Below are 26,081 nucleotides of genomic sequence, written 5' to 3'. Positions count from 1 at the left end.
AAGATTAGCACCTAATTATCCTTTCTGATCATCATCAAACTTAATCTCAATCTTTTTTTTTTAAATAATCAGATAATGAAAATAGAAAAAGAAAATAAACAATAAGCAGATCATAAGATAAAAATTAAAAAATGATAAATATGAAAAAAAATCTGAAACAAATAAATAAAAAAAATAAAAAAATTTACAATCGAGCTTGGACCGATTTTAATTGACAAAGGACCCCGGACAAAATGGGTTGTCTACAATAATGATTTCAAATAGATAATTATTCAAATAGTCATAACTATTTGAACTTGTTGGTAAATAGATTTATTTTTTTTAATTTCTTGCTTATTAATTTTTTAAATGTTCATAAATTAGTATTATTTTATTTTAAATAAGCATGTATGAACTGAAACAATTATTTTATGACTAAACAAGGGCCAGAATGATTTGAAATAGATAATTATTCTAATAGTCTTAACTATTTGCATTGGTTTAGCAAACACATTCATTTTTTAAATTCTTACTTATTAATTTTTAGAATATTATTAATATAGCAGTAATTTACTTAGAATAAACTTTTATGAGCAAAAACAAATGTTTTTGGACAAAACAAAGATCATAATGATTTGTGATAGATAATTATTCAAATAGTCATAACTATATGAATTGGTTTGATAAAGAGATTTAGTTTTTAAATGTCTTATTAATTTTTGAAATAGTAATAATTAGTATTATTTTACCTTGAATAATTTTTTATGAATAGAAACAATTGTTTTAAGATAAAACAAAATGTCTTAAACGATTTAAAATAGATAATAGTTCAAATGAAATGATTATTTAAAATTGTTCAATTAAGAAATTAATCTTTTAAATCTTCAACTTATTAATTTTTAGAATAATAACAAATTAGTGTTATTTTTTTCCAAATAAACTTGTATGAATAGCAACAATTGTTTTATGATAAAACAAAAGATCATAACGACTTAAAATAAATAATTGTTTAAATAGTCATAACTATTTGAAATCACTAGGTAAACAAATTTATTTTTTAAATCTTTTACTTATAAATTTTTTAGTATTAATAAATTAGTATTATTTTATTTCGAATAAACTTGTTTGAATAGAACAAATTGGTTTATGACAAAACAAATGGTCATAACAAATTGAAATAGAAAATTGTTCAAATAGTCATAACTATTTGAATGAATTTAGAAAACATATTTAATTTTTAAATTTTGACTTATTAATTTTTGGAATATTAATAAATTTATATTATTTTTTTGGAAATAAGCTTACATGAACAAAACCAATAGTTTTATGACAAAACAAAAAGTCAAAATGTTTTGAAATAGATTTTTTTAGATACTCATAACTATTTGAACTTGTTCAGTAAACAAATTCATTTTTTTAATTCTCTTACTCTTTAATTTTTGAAATATTAATAAATTAGTATTATTTAATTTCAAATAAGCTTATATGAAATGAAACAATTGTTTTATTACAAAACAAAAGGTCACAATGATTTGAAATAGATAATGTTAGCCTTGAATTGATCCTTATTTTGAAATGAAAAAACATTAAGCTAAATAAGCTTGATCAAGATTTTGAAAAAGGTTTATTTAGTACATGTTCTTAAGTTTTATATTTTGGTACTAAATAAATAATACGATTTTCAAAGCTTAATCAAACCTTTCTTTATTTTCATATTTCTCAAACCAAATCTACCTTTAAAGATCATTTATTTGAGCTTAAATAAAAGTCCAATTGTTGTTTTTAAAGTGAACTTATTCATTTTGGACTTAATACAATTTTGACAATATTGGTTTTGAGAAATAGATTAACTTAAGAAAGCTGTTTTACAAGAACAAAGTCTTCCAACATTGAACTTATTTTATTTTTTTATATTAATTCACAAAGTTTTAATATTTGAATTTTATATCGTTGGAAATCTCTTTGAGTCTACTTTCTAATGGATTAAACAAAATTAAAATCCAAATTTTCTAAGCAAAGATTTTGAATTTTTAGTAGACACTCTGCAGTTGTCAGAAAAACTACATAAGGGGTAATTTTGAAAATTCACTATAATTCGTACTCAATGAATTAGGTGATAAATTTTATATGGATAGAAATATCTTTAAGTCTAGTTTCTAAATCTTCAAATGGTTTATGATTTGGATTTATATAACTTAATATATGATCGAATTAATGAGTAGAGTGTAAAACAGGAGATAACCACCTGGCCACTGATAGGATCGATCCCCTCATGGAAGGGATTGTTTTCTAACAATTGGTATAATTTTTATTAATTGATTTTCTTAATGCTTCTAATGAAAATCCTTTGTCAAGAAATTTTTCTAAGTCTATTCTAGGAGAACTTGAAATGAGTATGAATGAGCCTACTTTTTTGGAATTTCAAGTATAGCAAGCAAAGCATGTCATCCTCATCAATGAAGCTCAAGTACATAAAAGACAAGCTCAAATGATGTAGAATAGAGGATTCAAAATCTCACTCAACTACAATGAGCACAAAAACATAGCTTGATAAGGATAGAGGTAATTGTATTGAATCTATGCTATGTGCCTATGATTTATTATGTTTAATGCATGATTTCATAAATGCTTGCTTTGATATGTGCAAAAATGAGATATTATATTTGAATTTATGAACACATTGCATAAATTAATCACCAAGCCACTAGTAGATATTGTTCTAATATTTTGAAAGCTTGGATTGATTAACTCACCTTCATTGATATTCATGTATAGTTCTTGATTGCTTTGGTTAATAGTTTTCATTGCATGAATATTTGTTTAAGATGAATCTTTGAACATAGCTATGAGTTGGATATGTTGATTTCTTGATCTTTAAATTGATTTGACTCATAGATAATGAATTATAAATTTGAATTTTACATACATGTTCATTGATTGACATTGAGATGGTATGTACCAAATTGTGCCTAAATGCTTGTATATTTTTTTAATTAGATATATTGCTTATATATTTTGTAGATGCTTGTATGATTTTGATTGAAATATATGATTGAATACTTGCATATGTTTGAGTTAAGTACATTGCTATGCATTGAAATAATTTGGATTATATTTGAATGATTATGCTTTCATTACTTCTTTGCTATAGCATATGTGCTCATCATGTTTGGAAAATCATGTTTATATAATCTTTGTTAGTACATGATGATTGAAACTAATTGCTCATTAATATTTATGATTTATTATATGCATATGAGCTTTTGGTTCTTGTTTGGATAGGATAGCTTATGAAAGATTACTATTATCATTTATGCCTGCATTGAATGAATCTTTCATATGCTTGAAGTATGTTTGTTCTATAAAAGTTGTTGAATAAAATTGCTAACAATTGGTAACAATTGATATCAAAATTGCTAAAAAAGTTTTTTTAACTTTCATAGATGCTTATTTATGTGCCTATACTTGATATAGCTTGTAGCTCTCATGCAAAATTGTGTGTGCCTTGTATTGATTATTTCTTAATTTGAAAATGAGGAGAAATTTTAGAATATAATTTTGTTTGATTTGTTTTGTGATAACAATTGGTATGAGCTTGTTTACATATGCTTGAATTTATGGTTAATTGCTATTGATGTTTTAGGTTCTAAGCACATCTTATCCTAACATGATTTATGAGTAGATTACATATCATTCATTATCCTTTGCTCATAATTTCATGTCGTGCATTTGATGACTTGTGCTAAAATGCTAAATTTTGGATACACGTATACTTTTGTGCTTTAATACATGTATGTGAACTTCATTGTGCATATTATACTTGATTACATGTATTCAAAATACTCTTGATATTATTGGTATCAAGCATTTTATCCCATGCCTTGAATTGATCTCTCTTTCTTTTAAAATGACAAAAAAGAAGAGAGAGTTTAGAGATATTTCTTCTTGTATGCTTATAGCAATTAATATAGGAGCTTAAACATTTGGTATAAAGAACATAAACAAAAGGGAGGAGGAATGTTTCATGAATATATTTGTTAATGATGCCTCTTTGTGTTTATTTGCTTATTAATATGCTCATGCCTTTTTGCTATGACAAAAAGGGGGAGAAATATCATATGGACAAATTTGCTTGTGCTTGACATGCATATGTTTGATTGTGCTTATTTGATATATATGGTCTAACATATGTTTGGTGAGTTGTGTTGGATTAGGATGCATAAATTAAGGTGGAGTTTTGCCATGCATTGTTTAAGGGGGAGTTTTCCAAAATGTCTTTCAAAATCTTAAATGTTTCAAAGAAAGTTTTTCATCAAGCAAATTTATCTTTAAGTTTTGTCATATCAAAAAAGGGGAGATTGTTAGCCTTGAATTGATCCTTATCTTGAAATGACAAAACATTAAGCCAAATAAGCTTGATCAAGATTTTGAAAAAGATTTATTTAGTACATGTTCTTAAGTTTTATATTTTGGTACTAAATAAATAATATGATTTTCAAAGCTTAATCAAACCTTTCTTTGTTTTCATATTTCTCAAACCAAATCTACCTTTAAAGATTATTTATTTGAACTTAAATGAAAGTCCAATTGTTGTTTTTAAAGTGAACTTATTTATTTTGGACTTAATATAATTTTGACCATATTGGTTTAGAGAAATAGATTAACTTAAGAAAGCTGTTTTACAAGAACAAAGTTTTCCAACATTGAAATTTTTTTTTTTGTATTAATTCACAAAGTTTTAATATTTGAATTTTATATGGTTGGAAAGATCTTTGAGTCTACTTTCTAATGGATCAAACAAAATTAAAATCCAAATTTTCTAAGAAAATATTTTGAACTTTTACTAGACACTCTGCAGTTGTCAGAAAAACTGCACAAGGGGTAACTTTGAAAATTCACTATAATTCATACTTATTGAATTAGGTGACGAATTTTAATGGATAGAAATCCATTTAAGTTTAGGTTCTAAATCTTCAAACGGTTTGTGATTTTGATTTATATAACTCAAGATATGATGAAATTAGTGAGTAGAGTGCAAAACAAGAAATAACCACCCAACTACTAACAAGATCGATCCCTTCATGGAAAGGATCGATCGGGTCATGATTTTCAAAGGCAAATTGGTTCAAAACATGAGCCAATTGATCCCCTCATGGAAGGGATCGATTAGGTCTGGGCAAATACATCTCTAATGGCTATTTTATCAACCATTCAATGGCTATTTTCACTTCCTAAGCATTACCAACAACTGTTTCTTCAATTTCTCTATAAATTTGGCATTCCAACAACCAAGAAGATTGATGAAGAAAGAGAACAAGTGCTAACAAGTTATATTTTCATTTTCTCTTAGAATCAAGAGTTTTTAGAGCTTAAATTTAATATCCTTTGTATTTCTTGTATCCAAAATATTATTATGTTTCATTCATCATTTTCTTTGTACTTCATTAGGCAAACACTCAACCTTGAGAGGTATTTTAGTTTGCAAAAATTATTTTGGTTATCTTGTAAGCAAGAGGTGAGGTATCCTCTTGATATTGTAAGAGTAGAGGTTGTTATCTAAGCCTTGAGAAAAAGATAGAAATTTAGTACAAGATAAGATTATATCTTGTAAGAATTTTTCTTTAATTAGTGGATTAAAGCTTTAGTATGGACAACCAAGAGAGAAGACGTAAGTGCCTTATGGATAAAGACCAAACCTCTATAAATCATTGTGTTTGATTTCTCTATCCCTATCTCCTTACAATTTATTATTGTTTATATTTGATTTTTGGTTCATTAATTATTATCATTTGCATTATATTTTTATCAAAAGTGTTTATTGTTTTAATTTTTATTCAATTATATTGAAATCATTTGTTTGGAAAGAATTTGGAAAGATCCAATTCACCCCCTCTTGGATCACCATCTCACCTAAAAAGCTAACAGATAATTATTTAAATAATCATGACTATTTGAACTTGTTCAGTAAACATATTTATTTTTTTTAATTTTTTACTTATTAATTATTGAAACATTAATAAATAAATATTATTTTAATATGAATAAGCTTGTATGAATAGAAACAATTGTTTTATGATAAAACAAAAAGTCATAATAATTTGAAATAAATAATTGTTCAAATAGTCATAACAATTTAAACTTGTACAATAAATAGATTTATTTTCTAAATTTTTTTACTTATTAATTGTCTTAATATTAATAAATTTATATTATTTTATTCGAAATAAGCTTGTATGAATAGAAAAAATCATTTTATGACAAAGCAAAAGGTTATAGTGATTTCAAATAGATAATTGTTCAAATAGTCATAATTATTGAAACTTGTTCAATAAATAGAATCATTTTTTTAAATCTTTTAATTATTAATTTTTGGAATATTAACAACTTAGTATTATTTTATTTCAGATAAGCTTATATGAACTGAAATATTTTTTTTATTATAAAACTAAAGGTCATAACAATTTGAAATAGATAATTATTTAAATAGTCATGACTATTTGATCTAGTTCGGCAAACATATTTATTTTTAAAATTTTTTACTTATTAATTGTCAAAATAATAAAAAATAATAATATTTTAATCTAAATAAGCTTATATGAACAAAAACTATTGTTTTATAACAGAACAAAAGTCATAATAATTTGAAAGAAATAATTGCTCAAATAGTCATAATTATTTAAAATAATTTGTTAAGCGATTTATTTTTTAAATCTCTTACTATTAGTTTTCAAAATATTAATAAATTAGTATTATTTTATTTCAAACAAACTTATATTACTAAAAACAATTGTTTTATGACAAAACAAAAAGTAATAATAATTTGAAATAGATAATTATTCAAATAGTTATAATTATTTGAACTAGTTCGGTAAATAGAATTATTTTTTAAATCTCTTACTTTTAAGTTTTTGAAATATTAATGAATTAGTTTTATTCTATTCTGAATAAGCTTCTATGAGTTGAAAAACTTGTTTAATGACAAAACAAAAGGTCATAATAATTTGAAATAGATAATTGTTCATAGTCTAAATTATTTGAATTGGTCAGCAAACAAATTTATTTTTTAAATTTCTTAGTTATTAATTTTTTTATTTTATTAGATTAGTGCTATTTTATTTCAAATAAACTTATATGAATAGAAATAATTGCTTCATGACATAACAAAAAGTTATAACAATTTGAAGTATATAATTGTTCAAATAGTCATAACTATTTGAACTAGTTTGGTAAACAGATTTATTTTTTAAATCTCCTACTTATTGATTTTTGAAAGATTAATAAATTAATACTATTTTATTTCGAATAAACTTGTATGAAAAAAACAATTTTTATATGACTAAACAAAAGGAAATAATAATTTAAAATAGACATAATTATTTGAACAAATTCAGTAAATCACTTATTAACTTTTGAAATATTAATAATTAGTATTATTTTGTTTCAATTAAATTTGTATGAAATGAAACAATTATTTTATAATAGAACAAAATGTCATAACGATTTTAAATAGACAATTGTTCAAATAGTTGTAACTATTTGAATTTATTCGATAAACAAATTTATTTTTTTAAACTCTTACTTATTAATTTTGGAAATATTAAAAAATTAATATTATTTTATTTTGGATAAGCTTTTATGAACTGAAAAATTGTTTTTATGTAAAAAGAAAAGATCATAATAAATTTAAATAAATAATTATTTAAATAGTAATAATTATTTTAACTTGTTCGATAGATAGATTTATTTTTTCAAATCTTTTGCTTATTAATTTTTGAATGTTAATAAATTTGGATTATTTTATTTTGAATAAGCCTGTAAGATATGAAACAAATATTTTATGAATAAATAAGAGGTTAGAACGATTTTAAATAGATAATTATTCTAATAGTTTTAACCATTTGAACTAGGTTGGTAAATACATTTATTTTTTAAATCTCTTATTAATTTTTGGAATATTATTAATCAGTATTATTTTTAATCGAATAAGCTTCTATGATAAAAAATAATTGTTTTATGACAAAACAAAGATTTTAACGATTTGAGATTAATAATTGCTCAAATAGTCATAACTATTTAAACTGATTCTGTAAATAGATTTATTTTTTAAATCTATTACTTATTAATTTTTAAAATATTAATAAATTAGTACTATTTTATTTCAAATAAGCTTGTATGATAAAAAATAATTGTTTTATGACAAAACAAAATGTCATAATGATTTGTAGTAGATAATCATTCAAATGGCCATAATTATTTTAACTGATTCAGTAAATAGATTTATTTTTTAAATTTTTTACTAATTAGTTTAGGAAATATTAATAAATTAGTATTATTTTATCTTGTCTAAGCTTGTATTAACTAAAACAATTGTTTTATGACAAATTAAAAGGTTATAATGATTTTAAATAGACAATTGTACAAATAATAACTATTTGAACTTGTTCGATAAACAGATTTATTTTTTTAAATCTCTTTGTTATTAATTTTTTGAATGTTAATAAATTAGTATTAATTTATTCTAAATAAGCTTGTATGATTTGAAATAGTTGTTTTATGACTAAGCAAAAGGTTAAAACGATTTGCAATATATAATTATTCTAATAGTCTTATCCATTTGAATTGATTCAGTAAACAAAGTTATTTTTTAAATCTCTTACTTATTAATTTTTAAAATTTTATTAAATTAGTATTATTTTAATTCAAATAAGCTTATATGAACAAAACAATTGTTTTACGACAAAAGAAAAGGTCATGACAATTTGAAATAGATAATCATTCATATAGTTTTAACTATTTGAACTGATTTGGCAATTAGATTTATTTTTTAATTTTCTTAGTTATTAAGTTTTGCAATGTTATTAAATTAGTATTATTTTATTTCAAATAAAATAGTATGAACAGTCAAAACTATTCAAATAAAATTTTATAATGATTTGAAATAGATAATTATTCAAATAGTCAAAACTATTTGAAATGTTTTGGCAAGCAGATTTACTTTTTGAACCTCTTACTGATTAATTTTTTAAATATTAATAAATTAGTATTATTTTATTTCAAATAAAATAGTACGAACAGTCAAAACTATTCAAATAAAAGGATATAAGAATTCGAAATAAATAATTATTCAAATAGTCAAAACTATTTGAAATATTTTGGCCAGCAGATTTACTTTTTAAATCTCTTACTGATTAATTTTTTAAATATTAAAAAATTAATATTATTTTATTTTGAACAAACTTATATTAACAAAACCAATTGTTTTATGACAAAACAAAATGTCATATCAATTTAAAATAAATAATTGTTCATACAGTCTTAATTATTTGAATTGATTCGGTAAACGGATTTATTTTTTAAATCTCATAGTTATTAATTTTCAGAATATTACAAAAATTAGTATTATTTTATTTCGAATAAGCTTATATGGCTAGAAACAATTGTTTTATGTTAGAACAAAAGATTATAACAATTTGAAATAGATAATTATTCAAACAATAATAACTATTTGAACTGGTTCAAAAAATAAATTTATTTTTCAAATCTCTTATTAATTCTTAAGATATTAATAAATTAGTATTATTTTATTTCGAATAGGCTTGTATGTTGAAAAACAATTGTTTTATAATAAAAAAAACCATAATTATTTGAATTAACTCAATAAACTAATTTATTATTTAAATTTCTTACTTATTAATATTTAAAATATTAATAAAGTAGTATTCTTTTATTTTGGATAATTTTTTATGAACTAAAACAAATGGTCATAATGTTTTTAAATAGATAATTGTTCAAATAGTCAAAAATATTTGAACTTGTTCGACTGACAGATTTATTTTTCCAAATTTCATGCTTATTAATTTTTTGAATGTTAATAAATTAGTATTATTTTTTTTTAAATAAACTTGTATGAACTAAAACAATTATTATATGACTAAACAAAAGGTCAGAATAATTTGAAATATATAATTATTCTAATAGTCTTAAATATTTGAATTGGTTTAGTAAACACATTTACTTTTTAAATCTCTTATTAATTTTTAAAATATTATTAAATTAGTATTATTTTTATCCGAATAAGCTCTTATGATAAAAAACAGTTGTTTTATGAGAAAACAAAGATCATAACGATTTGAGATTGATATTTGTTTAAATAGTCATAACTATTGAAATTGGCTCAAAAAATAGCTTCAGTTTTTAAATCTCTTGCTTATTAATTTTTGAAATATTAAAAAAGTAGTATTATTTTATTTTGGATAAGTTTTTATGAATTGAAACAATTGTTTTATGATAAAACAAAAGGTCATAACGACTTTAAATCAATAATTGTTCAAATAGTCAAATCTATTTGAACTTGTTTGATAAACAAATATATTTTTTTTAAATCTCCTGCTCATTAATTTTTGGAATGCTAATAAATTAGTATTATTTTATTCTGAGTAAACTTGTATAAATTGAAATAATTATTTTATGAGTAAACAAAAGGTTAGAATGATTTAAAATAAATAACTATTCTAATAGTTTTAATTATTTGAACTTATTTGGCAAACACATTTATTTTTTAAATCTCTTACTAATTTTTGGAATATTATTAAATTAGTATTATTTTAATCTGAATAAGCTTGTATAAAAAGAATCAATTGTTTTATGACAAAATAAATATCATAACGATTTGAGATAGATATTTGTCCAAATAGTCATAACTATTTGAATTGTTTCAGTAAAAAGATTTATTTTTTAAATTTCTTATTAATTTTCATAATATAAATAGATTAGTATTATTTTATTCTAAATAATTTTTTATAAACAAGAACAATTGTTTTATGACAAAACAAAATGTCATAATTATTTAAATAGATACTTGTTCAAATGGACATGATTATTTGAACTTGTCCAGTAAATAATTTTTTTTTAAATCTTCTACCTATTAATTTTCAGAATATTAATAAATTGGTATTATTTTATTTAGAATAAACTTGTATGAATAAAAACAATCATTTTATGACAAAACCAAAGATCATAACTATTTGAAATAAATAATTATTCAAAGAGTCCTAAGTATTTGAACTTGTTTGCTAAATAGATTTATTTTTAAAATTTTTTACTTATTAATTTTGAAATTTTAATAAATTAGTATTATTTTATTTTGAATAGGATTGTATTTTGAAAAACAATTGTTTTATGACAAAACAAAAGGTAATAATGATTTGAAATAAATAATTAGTCAAATGGCCATAATTATTTGAACTAATTCGATAAACTAATATATAATTTAAATCTCTTATTTATTAATTTTTGAAATATTAATAAAGTAGTATTATTTTATTTTGGATAAGCTTTTATGAAGTCAAACAATTGTTTTATGACAAAACAAATGGTCATAATTTTTTAAATAAATAATTGTTCAACTAGTCATAATTATTTGAACTTGTTCAATTGATAGATTTATTTTTCCAAATCTCATGCTTATTAATTTTTTGAATGTTAATAAATTAGTATTATTTTATTTTGAATAAGCTTGTATGAACTGAAACAATTATTATATGACTAAACAAAAGGTTAGAACGATTTGAAATCGATAATTATTCTAGTAGTCTTAAATATTTTAACTAGTTAGGCAAACACATTTATTTTTTTAAATCTCTTATTAATTTTTGAAATACTATTAAATTAGTATTATTTTTATCCGAATAAGCTCTTATGATAAAAAAAATAATTGTCTTATGAGAAAACAAAGATCATAATGATTTGAGATTGATATTTGTTCAAATAGTCATAACCATTGGAATTGATTTGAAAAATAGTTTAAGTTTTTAAATCTCTTGCTTATTAATTTTTGAAATATTAAAAAAGTACTATTATTTTATTTCGGATAAGTTTTTATGAACTGAAACAATTGTTTTATGATAAAACAAAAGGTCATAACAACTTTAAATAGATAATTGTTCAAATAGTCAAATCTATTTGAACTTGTTCGATAAATAGAAATATATATATATATATATACATTTTTAAATCTCTTGCTCATTAATTTTTGGAATGCTAATAAATTAGTATTATTTTATTTTGAATAAACTTATATAAACTGAAATAATTGTTTTATGACTAAACAAAGGTTAGAATGATTTGCAATAAATAATTGTTCTAATAGTCTTAATTATTTGAACTAGTTTGTCAAACACATTTATTTTTTAAATTTCTTACTTACTAATTTTTGGAATATTATTAAATTAGTATTATTTTATTCCGAATAAACTTGTATGAATAAAAAAAATTGTTTTATGACAAAACCAAAGATTATAACTATTTGAAATAAATAATTATTTAAACAATTCTAAGTATTTGAACTTGTTTGATAAATAGATTTATTTTTTAAAATTTTTACTTATTAATTTTTAAATATTAATAAATTAGTATTAGTTTATTTCAAATAGGCTTGTATGTTGAAAAACAATTGTTTTATGACAAAACAAAAGTAATAACGATTTGAAATAGATAATTGGCCAAATGGCCATAATTATTTGAAATGATTCGATAAATTAATTTATTATTTAAATCTCTTATTAATTTTTAAAATATTAATAAAGTAGTATTATTTTATTTTGAATAAGCTTTTATGAACTAAAACAATTGTTTTATGACAAAGCAAATGGTCATAGTGTTTTCAAATGGATAATTGTTCAAATAGTCATAACTGTTTGAACTTGTTTGGTTGATAGATTTATTTTTTTCAAATCTCATGCTTATTAATTTTTTGAATGTAAATAAATTAGTATTATTTTATTTTGAATAAGCTTGTATGAACTGAGACAATTATTATATGACTAAATAAAATGTTAGAACGATTTGAAATAGATAATTATTCTAATAGTCTTAAATATTTTAACTGGTTGGGCAAACACATTTATTTTTTAAATCTCTTATTAATTTTTGAAATATTATTAAATTAGTATTATTTTTATCCGAATAAGCTCCTATGATCAAACACAATTGTTTTATAAGAAAACAAAGATCATAATGATTTGAGATTGATATTTGTTCAAATATTCATAACTATTGGAATTGGTTCGAAAAACAGCTTTAGATTTTAAATCTCTTGCTTACTAAGTTTTGAAATATTAAAAAAGTAGTATTATTTTATTTCAAATAATTTTTTATGAACTGAAACAATTGTTTTATGATAAAACAAAAGGTCATAACATCTTTAAATAGATAATTGTTCAAATAGTCAAATCTATTTGAACTTGTTCGATAAACAAATATATTTTTTTAAATCTCTTGCTCATTAATTTTTGGAATGCTAATAAATTAGTATTATTTTATTCTAAATAAACTTATATAAACTGAAATAATTGTTTTATGACTAAACAAAATGTTAGAATGATTTGCAATAAATAATTATTCTAATAGTCTTAATTATTTGAACTTGTTTGGCAAACACATTTATTTTTTAAATCTCTTTGTTAGATTTATAGATGAGATAGTGATCCAAGAAGGGGTGAATTGGATCTCTCCAAATTCTTCCCAAATAAATGATTTCAATATAATTGAATGAAAATTAAAACAATAACCACTTTTGATGAAAATATAATGCTAACAATAACAATTAATGAACCTAAAATCGAATATAAACAACAATAAATTGTAAGGAGATAGAGATAGAGAAATCAAACACAATGATTTATAAAGGTTCGGTCCTTCTCCACGGGCACCTACGTCCTCTCTCTTGGTTGTCCACACCAAGGCTTTAATCCACTAATTGAAGAATAATTCTTACAAGATACAATCCTATCTTGTACTAAATCTCTATTTTTTTTCTCAAGGCTTAGATAACAACCTCTACCCTTACAATATCAAGAGGATACCTCACCTCTTGTTCTCTTCCACCCTTGTATATCAAACGTAATTTTGCAAACAATAGAACAATCTCTCTAAGGCTAAGTGTTTGCAAAGTTTAAGTACAAGAAAATGATGAATGAACAACAAATATAATTTGGATACAATAAATACAAAGATATGGACTTTGAAGCTCTAAAAACTCTTGATTCTTTGAGAGAATGAAAATATGGCTTGTTGGCTCTTACTCTCTTGATTCATCAATCCTTTTGGTGTGTTGGAATGCCCAATTTATAGAGAAATTGAAGAAGTAGCCATTAAGGAAGCTTGGAGTGAAGAAATGCCGTTGGAATCATGAAAAAGTAGCTGTTGGTGTGCTTGCACCCAAAATCGATTGATCCTTTGCTTGAGGGGATCGGTTGGTTCATGTTTTGAACCATTTTTCACTTGAAACTAGCCTAACCGATCAATCCCTTTTTGTAGGGAATCCATTGGTTAATGGGGTGATCGATCTACTATGTGGGGGGATTGATCCCTTTTCTTGATTTTCTGTTTTGGAAGCATTCTGTTTGAAAAAGCAATCAATCCCTTCTAGAGGGGATTGATCTTGTCTATGCTAGGTGGTAGTTTCCTGTTTTGCACTCTACTAACTAATTTGATCATATATTGAGCTATACAAATCCAAATTATAAAACTATTTGAAGATTTAGAAACTAGACTTAAAGAGCTTTCTATCCATATGAAGTTCATCACCTAATTCACTGTGTACGAATTATAGTGAATTTTCAAATCTATCCCTTGTGCAGTTTTTAGACAACTACAATATGTCTAGTAAAAATTCAAAATCTTTTCTTAGAAAATTTGGATTTTGATTTTGTTTATCCATTAGAAAGTAGACTCAAAGAGCTTTCTAACCATATAAAATTCAAATATTAAGACTTTGTGAATTAATACAAAAAAATAAAATAAGTTCAACGTTCAAAAACTTTATTCTTGTAAAACAGCTTTCGTAAATTAATCTTTTTCTCAAAACCAATATTATCAAAATTGTATTAAGTCCAAAATAAATAAATTCACTTTAAAAACAAAAACTGGACTTTCATTTAAGCTCAAATAAATAATCTTTAAAGATAGATTTGGTTTGAGAAATATGAAACCAAGAAAGGTTTGTTTAAACTATGAAAATCATATTATTTATTTAGTACCAAAATATAAAACTTAAGAACATATACTAAATAAATCTTTTTCAAAATTTTGATCAAGTTTATTTGTCTTTAATGTTTTGTCATTTCAAAATAAGGATCAATTCAAGGCTAACAATCTCCCCCTTTTTGATATGACAAAACTTAAAGATAAATTTGCTTGATGAAAAACTTTCTTTGAAACATTTAAGATTTTAAAAGACATTTTGGAAAACTCCCCCTTAATTTATGCATCCTAATCCAACACAACTTAACAAACATATGTTAGTCAAATATATCAAAAAATCACAATCAAACATATGCATGTCAAGCACAAGCAAATTTATCAATATGATATTTCTCCCCCTTTTTGTCATAGCAAAAAGGCATGAGCATATTAATGAGCAAATAAACACGAAGAGGCATCATTAACAAATATATTCATGAAACATTTCTCTTCCTTTCTATTTATGTTCTTTATACCAAATATTTAAGCTCCTATATCAATTGCTATAAGCATACAAGAAGAAATATCTCTAAACTCTCTCCTCTTTTTTGTCATGTCAAAAGAAAGAGAGATCAATTCAAGGCATAGGACAAAATGCTTGATACCAATAATATCAAGAGTATTTTAAATATATGTAATCAAGTATAATATGCACAATAAAGTTCACATACATGTATTCAAGCACAAAAGTATAAGTGTATCCAAATTTAGCATTTTAGCACAAGTCATCAATTGCACTACATGAAATTTATGAGCAAAGGATAATAAAAGATATGCAACCTACTCATAAATTATGTTATCATAAGATGTGCTTAGAACCTAAAACATCAATGGCAAATTCAAGTACATGCATACAAGCTCATACCAATTATTATTGATACCAATTGTTAAAGATATGTTATCATAGAGCAGACCAATCGTTATCACAAAACAAATCAAGCGAAATTGTATTCTAGGATTTCTCCTCTTTTTTCAAAATAAAGATTAATCAATATAAGGCACACACAATTTTGTGTGAGAGGTACAAGCTATATTAGGGATAGGCACATAAATAAGCATCTATGAAAGTTAAAAAAAAATCTTTAGCAATTTTGATATCAATTGTTACCAATTGTTAGCAATTTTGTTCAACAACTTTCATAGAACAAACATACTTCAAGCACATACTTCAAGCATATGAAAGATTCATTCAATACATGCATAAATGATAATAATAATCTTTCATAAGCTATCCTATCCAAACAAGAACCAAAAGCTCATATGTACATGATAAATCATAAGTACTCATGAGCAATAAGGCTCAAGCATCATGTCCTAACAAAGATTATATAAACATGATTTTCCAAACATGATGAGCACATATGCTATAGCAAAGAAATAATTAAAGCATAATTATTTAATTATATTTCAAATTATTTCAATGCGAAGCAATATTCTTCATCCAAATATATGCAAGTACATAAATACAATTCAAATATATTTTTCAATCAAAATCATACAAGCATATGGAAAAGCATTTCAAATCATGTATAGTGATATACCAATTAAAATACAAACATTTAGACATAATGTGGTATATGCTATTTCAATAATCTTAATCAATGAACATGTTCAAAGAAATTAATCAATTTAACTTATATCCATGTTCAAGGAATCATGCATTGACCAAATATTCATGCATTAAAGCAATCAAGAACTAGGCATGAATATCAATGAAGGTGAGTTAATCAATCCAAGCTTTCAAGACTATTAAAACAATATCTACCAAGTGGCTTGGTGATTAATTTGTGTAATGTGTTCATATGTTCTAGCATAATATCTCATTTTTGCACACAATCAAAGCAAGCATGTATAGACATATAGTATAAAGTCAATACAATTACCTCCATCCTTGTCAAACTATGTTGTTGTGCTCATTGTAGTTGAGTGAGGCTTTAAATCCTCCATTCCACATCATTTGAGCTAGTCTTTGATGTACGTAGGCTTGATTGATGAAGATGACTTGCTTTGCTTATTCCACTTGAAATTCCAAAAATGTAGGCTCGTTCATGCTCATTTCAAGTTCTCCTAGCATAGACTTAGAAAATTTTCTTGACAAAAGATTTTCATTAAAAGCACCAAGAAAATCAATTGATCAAAATTATACCAATTGTTAGAAAATAATTCCATATTTGAAGCCATTATAGGCAAAAGAAAATTTATTCACTAAGCACAAGTTGCCAATTGCAAGGGAGATATATACTTAAGCTAGAGGCCATATATCAATTTAAATATCAAATAGCACAAGAATGGCACTAAACCAAAAGTTCTCATATAATGTGCAAAAATCAAATTTTTTTTAGATCATTCATGAACACAAAATAGGCATATTCAATATTAATATATATTCAATAAATCACTAAGGAATATGTCAAAATAAATTTTAGGCCATATGAAAACTAAAAACTCAAGGATGACATATTTATAAAAAAAATTCAAGAAAATTTTAGTACAAAAGCATAAATATGTCTACACAAATTATATGTCATAGTCAACAATGACTTAAGCTAAAAATAAGCATCGTAAGACAATCATTTACTTTAGTCATATTGAAAGCATGTCAAGTAAAGCTCAATCATATTCATATAAGCACACACTTGACAAGAACAATGAATGAACTAATCAACACATATCATTAAACATAATTAGTTTATCAATACTTAATCCTAAACCAAAAGATAAGTCAATTAAGCACAAGTTCCAAAATTTTTCACAAAATTAATGAATCAATTTAGCACAAGAGCAAGTATATTTAAAAATATTTTAAAAATTAAAATATAAAAAATTTAAGTATTTTCAAATCATATGCATTAAGGTCAAGTTAAATTAATGATCATATAAGCACATATCTTGACCAAAAACATAGATGAACAATGAATCAATGTATATTACTTAAGCACATAAAGTTCATCAATTCATCCACACAAGAGAAGAAATAAATCTTGAATTAATAAGGATAAAGAATTAAAGCATATTTCTAGACTATTTCATAAGTAATCAAAAGATGAACAATCAAACATCAATATTTACAATTAAAGCACAAGATGATCATCAATTTTTAAAAACACAAATCAAGAGTTAAAACAACTTAGAATATAACAATCAAGTTTTAAAAAATTTTCACACCATCAAGCATTAAAAACAAATTGAGTAATTTTAATTAACATGGTCATAGAGGCATATTTAGCAATCACAAATCAATATGTATAAAATCATAAAATTATTTCCATCATGCCAAAATCATTTAAGCAAATATATTTATGATAAATACCATAGGATAAATCATTCAAAGCTTAATATTTCTAAGATTTTTATTTTTGATATTTTGAAGCTGATTTTTGCTTGAAAAAGATTGTAATAAATCTCATAACTAGTCAAGCTCATTTTTAACTATCTTGGACCATTCCAACAAGTTTCAAATAACAAAAACAAAGTTCTTCAAGTGGTCATTTGGTATTAGAAATAAGAAAATCAAAAAGTTAACTTTTAATCCCCATATTTCTTTGAAAAAGACTATTAAGATGGGCAAATATGTATAAACACAATTTTAAGTTCTTTAAACCATTTAGAAAAGTTTTATATCACAATTTGAAATTGTCTAAATGGTTTTTATGCCCATGTATGTTCAAAAACAAGATTTGATCTTATAAGTTCAACAATCCTTTGAAACTTGCATCTAACATTATGAAAAATAATTAAGCACATAAACAATCACACCAAGCATCAATAAAAAATTCATCAACAAAATTATGCTCAAGCAATTTAACACCACAATCAATTTAAACAAGCATCCAAACATATTTAAGTGCAAAATAAATGCATATTCAATTCAAGCTCACATTTCTCAAGATTATGCAACATATGTCTTGTAATCAATGTCAACCAAATTTTGCATAATAAATCAAGAATTCAAATTTCATCAAGAATAGGTAACCGAATTCAAATTCTCCTTAAATAAAAGTTTAAAGGTTACCCATCTCCATTGTGTGTCTAGAGTATTCAATCTTCAATCTCACATTGTTAGCTCCTTGCTCTAACACACCTATAAAAAACAATCTCATTTGATTTTTGGTACCCAAATTACTTTGGGTCTTTGAAAGTTAGTCACCAAGTCTCTTGTTCCTTTTGGAACCCATACTTCCCTAATTCTAAATGAAACTTTTCTTCTAAATAGGACATGTATAGTATGACCATGAAAATTACAAAAATTGTATTTAATCATTTTAGTACTTAATGAACTCTTTAAAAGCTTTTGTTTTTCATTCATCAATTCATCAAATTTCTTTTTCAAATCAAATTTTTCTTTTTCTAAAAATTTATTTTTACTTTGAGAGGTTTTTAAATCTATTTTCAACTTTTCATTTTTTTTCTAAAATAATTTTTGCATTCATCAAAAGATCATTTTCAACTTTCAATTTTGAAATCATTTTCTTATGTTTCAAATGCATATTTTCAAACGCAATTACTAAATCATTGTAAGCATCTTGTAACTCATCAAAAGTATAAGAGTTTGAATCACAAGAGTTAGAGGTTACCTTTGGTTCCTCAATAGCCATAAGACATGACAGATGTTGGTCGAAAATTTGTCTTTCATGTAGCTCATCCAACTTTCTCCATACCTCATTTGACGTTGAGCATTTTGAGACCAAGTTGAAGTTGTAATCATCTAAAGCTCTATAGAGAATGCACTTGGCCTTTGCTTCATATATTTTGCATCTTTGGAAGGAAGATTAAGCCCTTTTTCTATCACATTCCATGCTTCAAAATCTTGAGCCATAATGAACATATTCATCCTTTTTCTTTATTCACAAAATTCAAATTTATCAAACATAAAAGCTTTAAGGACTACTTCACCATCTTGAAACCTAAGTTGAGCCATAGGATCGTTACTCAAGGTGATTAAACCTACAAAAAAAAAGATCAAAACTCTGATACCAATTGTTAGATTTATAGGTGAGATGATGATCTAAGAGGGGGTGAAGTGGATCTCTCTAAATTCTTCCCAAACAAATGATTTTCAATATAATTGAATTAAAATTAAAACAATAACCACTTTTGATGAAAATATAATGCTAACAATAATAATTAATGAACTTAAAATCAAATATAAACAATAATAAATTGTAAGGAGATACGGATAGAGAAATCAAACACAATGATTTATAGAGGTTTGGTCCTTCTCCATAAGGCACTTAGGTCTTCTCTCTTGGTTGTCCATACTAAAGCTTTAATCCACTAATTTAAGAAAAATTCTTACAAGATATAATCTTATCTTGTACTAAATCTCTATCTTTTTCTCAAGGCTTAGATAGCAACCTTTACCCTTATAATATCAAGAGGATACCTCACCTCTTATTCTCTTCCACCCTTATATATCAAAGGTAATTTTACAAACAATAGAACAACCTTTCTAAGGCTAAGTGTTTGCTAAGTTTAAGTACAAAAAAATGATGAATGAACAGCAAATATAATTTGGATACAATAAATACAAAGATATGGACTTTAAAGCTCTAAAATCTCTTAATTCTTTGAGAGAATGAAAATATGGTTTGTTGGCTCTTGCTCTTTTGATTCATCAATCTTTTTGGTGTGTTGGAGTGCCCAATTTATAGAGAAATTGAAGAAGTAGCCATTGGGAAGTTTGGAGTGAAAAAATGCCTGTTGGAATTATGAAAAAGTAGTTGTTGGTGTGCTTGCACCCAGAGCCGATCGATCCCTTGCTTGAGGGGATCAATTGGTTCATTTTTGAATCATTTTTCACTTAAAAATAGCCTAACCAATCGATCCCTTTTTGTAGGGGATCGATTGGTTAATGGGGTGATCAATCCCTTATGTGGGGGGATTGATCCCTTTTCTAGATTTTCAGTACTGGGAGCATTCTATTTGAAAAAGCAATTGATCCCTTCTAGAGGGGATCGATCCTATCTATGCTAGGTGGTAGTCTCCCATTTTGCACTCTACTTACTAATTTGATCATATCTTAAGTCATACAAATCCAAATTCAAACTGTTTGAAGATTTAGAAACTAGACTTAAAGGGCTTTCTATCCATATAAAGTTCATCACCAATTCACTGTATACAAATTATAGTGAATTTTCAAATCTACCCCTTGTGCAGTTTTTAAACAACTACAGTGTGTCTAGTAAAAATTCAAAATCTTTTCTTAGAAAATTTGGATTTTGATTTTGTTTAATACATTAGAAAGTAGACTCAAAGAGTTTTCTAACCATATAAAATTCAAATATTAAGACTTTGTGAATTAATACAGAAAAATAAAACAAATTCAATGTTGGAAAACTTTGTTCTTGTAAAACAGCTTTCTTAATTTAATCTTTTTCTCAAAACTAATGTTATCAAAATTGTATTAAGTCCAAAATAAATAAATTCACTTTAAAAACAACAATTGGACTCTCATTTAAGCTCAAATAAATAATCTTTAAAGATAGATTTGGTTTTAGAAATATTAAACCAAGAAAGGTTTGTTTAAACTTTGAAAATCATATTATTTATTTAGTACCAAAATATAAAACTTAAAAACATGTACTAAATAAATATTTTTCAAAATTTTGATCAAGTTTATTTGTCTTTAATGTTTTGTCATTTCAAAATAAGGATCAATTCAAGGCTAACACTCTTACTTACTAATTTTTGGAATATTATTAAATTAGTATTATTTTAATCCAAATAAGCTCGTATGAAAAGAAACAATTGTTTTATGATGAAATAAATATCATAACAATTTGAGATAGATATTTGTCCAAATAGTCATAACTATTTGAATTGTTTCAGTAAATAGATTTACTTTTTAAATTTCTTATTAATTTTCAAAATATTAATAGATTAGTATTATTTTATTCTGAATAATTTTTTATAAACAAAAACAATTGTTTTATGACAAAATAAAAAGTCATTATGGTTTGAAATAGGTAATTATTGAAATGGACATGATTATTTGAACTTGATCAGTAAATAGATTTATTTTTTAAATCTCCTACCTATTAATTTTTGGAATATTAATAAATTAGTATTATTTTATTTTGAATAAACTTGTATGAATAAAAGTAATCATTTTATGACAAAACCGAAGATCATAACTATTTGAAATAAATAATAATTCAAATAGTCCTAAGTATTTGAACTTGTTTGATAAATAGATTTATTTTTTAAAATTTTAAATATTAATACATTAGTATTATTTTATTTCGAATATGCTTGTGTGAACAAAAAGAATTGGTTTATGATAAAACAAAAGGTCATAATTATTTGACATTGATAATTGTTCAAATAGTCATAACTATTTAAACGTGTTTAGAAAACAAATTTATTTTTAAAATTTTTACTTATTAATTTTTAGAAAATTAATAAATTTTTATTATTTTATTCAAAAAAAGTTGTATGAACAAAAATAATTATTTTAGAAAAAACAAAAGGTCATAATGATTTAAAATGGATAATTGTTCAAATAATCATAACTATTTGAACTTGTTCGGTAAGCAAATCCATATTTTAAATCTCTTACTCAACAATTTTTAGAATATTAATAAATTAGTATTATTTTATTTCAAATAAGCCTATATAAACTGATACAATTGTTTTATGATGAAACAAAAAGTCATAACGATTTGAAATAGATAATTATTCAAATAGTTATGACTTTTTGAACTTATTCGGTAAACATATTTATTTTTAAAATCTTTTACTTACTGATTGTGGAAATATTAATGAATTAATATTTTTTTAATTCAAATAAGCTTGTATGAACAAAAACAATTGTTTTATGACAAAACAAAAATTCATAACGATTTGAAATAAAAATTTGTTCAAATAGTCATTACTATTTAAATTTATTTGATAAACAAATTTATTTTTTAAATCTTTTACTTATTAATTGTCTAAATATCAATAAATTTGAATTATTTTAATTGAAATAAGTTGTATGAATAACAAAAACTATTTTATGACAAAACAAAATGTTATAGCAATTCGAAATAGGTTAAATTATAATTATGTTATTCCAAATAAGTTGGTACGAACAAAAACAATTGTTTTGTGACAAAAAAAGATCATAATGATTTGAAATAGATAATTGTTCAAACAGTTATAACTATTTGTATTGGTCAAGCCAATAGATTCATTTTTTAAATCCATTATTTATTAATTTTTAGAATATTGATAAATTACCATTACTTTATTTTGAATAAGATTGTGTCAATAGAAACAATTGTTTTATGACAAAAAAAATGGTCATAATGATTTCAAATAAATAATTATTCAAATTGTCATAACTAATTGAACAGTTGGTAGACAGATTTATTTTTTAAATCTCTTATTAATTTTTAAAATATTAATAAATTAATATTATTTTATTTCAAAAAAACTTATATGAATAAAAACATTTGTTTTACAACAAAACAAAAAGTCATAATGATTTGAAATATATAATAATTCATATGGGCTTAACTATTTGAATTGGTTTAGCAAACAAATTTATTTTTTAAATTTCTTAGTTATTAATTTTCATAATATTATTGATTAGTATTATTTTATTCTGAATAAGCTTGAATGAAGATAAATAATTGTTTTATGACAAAACAAAAGGTTATAAAAATTTGAAAGATATAACTGTTCAACTAGTCATAACTATTTGAACTAGTTGGGGTAAGCATATTTATTTTTTAAATCTCCAACTTATTAATTTTTAAAAAATTAATAAATTAGTATTATATTATTCAAAATAAGCTTATATGATGAAGAACAATTGTTTTATGACAAAACAAAAGTTAATAGCAATTTGAAATAGATAATTGTTTAAATGGCCATAATATTTGGATTGATTCGATAAACTGATTTACTTTTTAAATCTCCAACTTCTCAATTTTTGAACTATTAATAAAGTAATATTATTTTATTTTGGATAAGCTTTTATGATATGAAACAATTGTTTTCTAATAAAACAAAAGGTCATAATGATTTTAAATAGATAATTGTTCAAATAGTCATAACTATTCAAACTTGTTCGGTAAACAAATTTATTTTTTTAAATTCTTATTTATTAATTTTTTTTAATGTTAATAAAATAGTATTATTTTATTTTGAATAAGCTTGTATGAACTAAAATAATTATTTTATGACTAAACAAAGATAAGAATGATTTGACATAGTTAATTGTTCTAATAGTTTTAATTATTTGAATTGGTTTGACAAACATATTTATTTTTTAAATCTCTTATTAATTTTTAGAATATTATTATTTTAGAAATATTTTACTCTAAATAAGCTTATATGAACAAAGATTGATAATTGTTCAAATTGTCATAACAATTTGAATTGGTTTGGTAAACATATTTAGTTTCTAAATCTATTATTAATTTTTAAAATATTAATAAATTAGTATTATTTTATTTTGAATAATTTTGTATCAATAAAAACAATTGTTTTACAACAAAACAAAATGTCATAATGATTTGAAATAGATAATAGTTCAAATGGATATGACTATTTGAACATGTTCGATAAACAAATGTATTTTTGAAATCTCCAAATTTTAATTTTTATAATATTAATAAATTAGTATTATTTTATTTAAAATAAACTTGTATAAATAGAAGCAATTGTTTTATGACAAAACAAAAGATCATGATGATTTGAAATAAATAATTATTTAAATAATCATAACTATTTGAACTCACTTTGTAAACAAATTTATTTTTAAGATCTTTTACTTATTAAATTTTGAAATTTAAATAAATTAGGATTATTTTATTTTGAATATGTTTTTATGCATAGAAACAATTGGTTTATGACAAACAAAAGGTCATGATGATTTGAAATAGATAATTATTCAAATTGTCATAACTATTTGAACATATTCAAAAAATAGATTCATTTTTGAAATTTTTACCTTTTAATTTTTGGAATATTAATAAATTTAAATTATTTTATTTGAAATAAAATAATTATTTAAATAGTCATAACTATTTAAACTTATTTCGTAAACAGATTTTTTTTAATTCTCTTACTCATTAATTTTTAAAATATTAATAAATTAATATTATTTTACTTCAAATAAGCTTATATGAATTGAAACAATTGTTTTAATTACAAAATAAAAAAGTCATAATGATTTGAAATAGATAATTATTTAAACAGTCATGACTATTTGAATTTGTTCGATAAACATATATATTTTTAAATCTTTTACTTATTAATTTTGAAATATGAATAAATTAAGATTATTTTAATTCAAATAACCTTGTATGAGCAGAAAAAATTGTCTTATGTCAAAACATATTTATTTTTTAATTCTCTTAGTTATTAATTTTTGGAATATTATTAGATTAGTATTACTTTATTTTGAATAAGCTTGCATCAACAAAAATAATTTTTTCTTGATAGAACAAAAGGTTATAATGATTTGAAGCTTACAATTGTTTAAATAGTCATAACTATTTGAATTAGTTCAGTAAACATATTTATTTTTTAAATCTCTTACTTACTAATTTTTAAAAAATAATAAATTAGTATTATTTTATTCCAAATAAGCTTGCATGAAAAGCAATTGTCATATAACCAAACAAAAGGTAATAATGATTTGAAATTGATAATTGTTGATAGGGTCATAATTGTTTGAACTGATTCAATAAACAAATTTACTTTTTAAATCACTTACTTTTTAATTTTTGAAACATTAATAAATTAGTATTATTTTATTTTGAATAAACTTGTATGAACTGACACATTTGTTTAATGACAAAACCAAAAGGTCATAACGATTTGAAATAGATAATTGTTCATATATTCTTAATTGTTTATATTGCTTCAGCAAACAGATTTATTTTTTAAATATCTTATTAATTTTTGAAATATTATTAAATTAGTATTATTTTATTTCGAATAAGCTTATATAAATTGAAACAATTATTTTATAATGGAACAAGGGTTATAACGATTTGATATAGATAATTGTTCAAATAAGAACTGGTTTAGTAAACAATTTTATTTTTTAAATCTCCCACTTATTAATTTTTGAAATATTAATAAAT

Source organism: Durio zibethinus, chromosome 14, assembly GCF_047325235.1.
Source record: "Durio zibethinus cultivar Kanyao isolate XHJ-2024 chromosome 14, ASM4732523v1, whole genome shotgun sequence".
Lineage (NCBI taxonomy): Eukaryota > Viridiplantae > Streptophyta > Magnoliopsida > Malvales > Malvaceae > Durio > Durio zibethinus.
The sequence above is the reverse complement of the archived record's forward strand: the minus strand, read 5'-3'. Positions refer to the sequence as shown.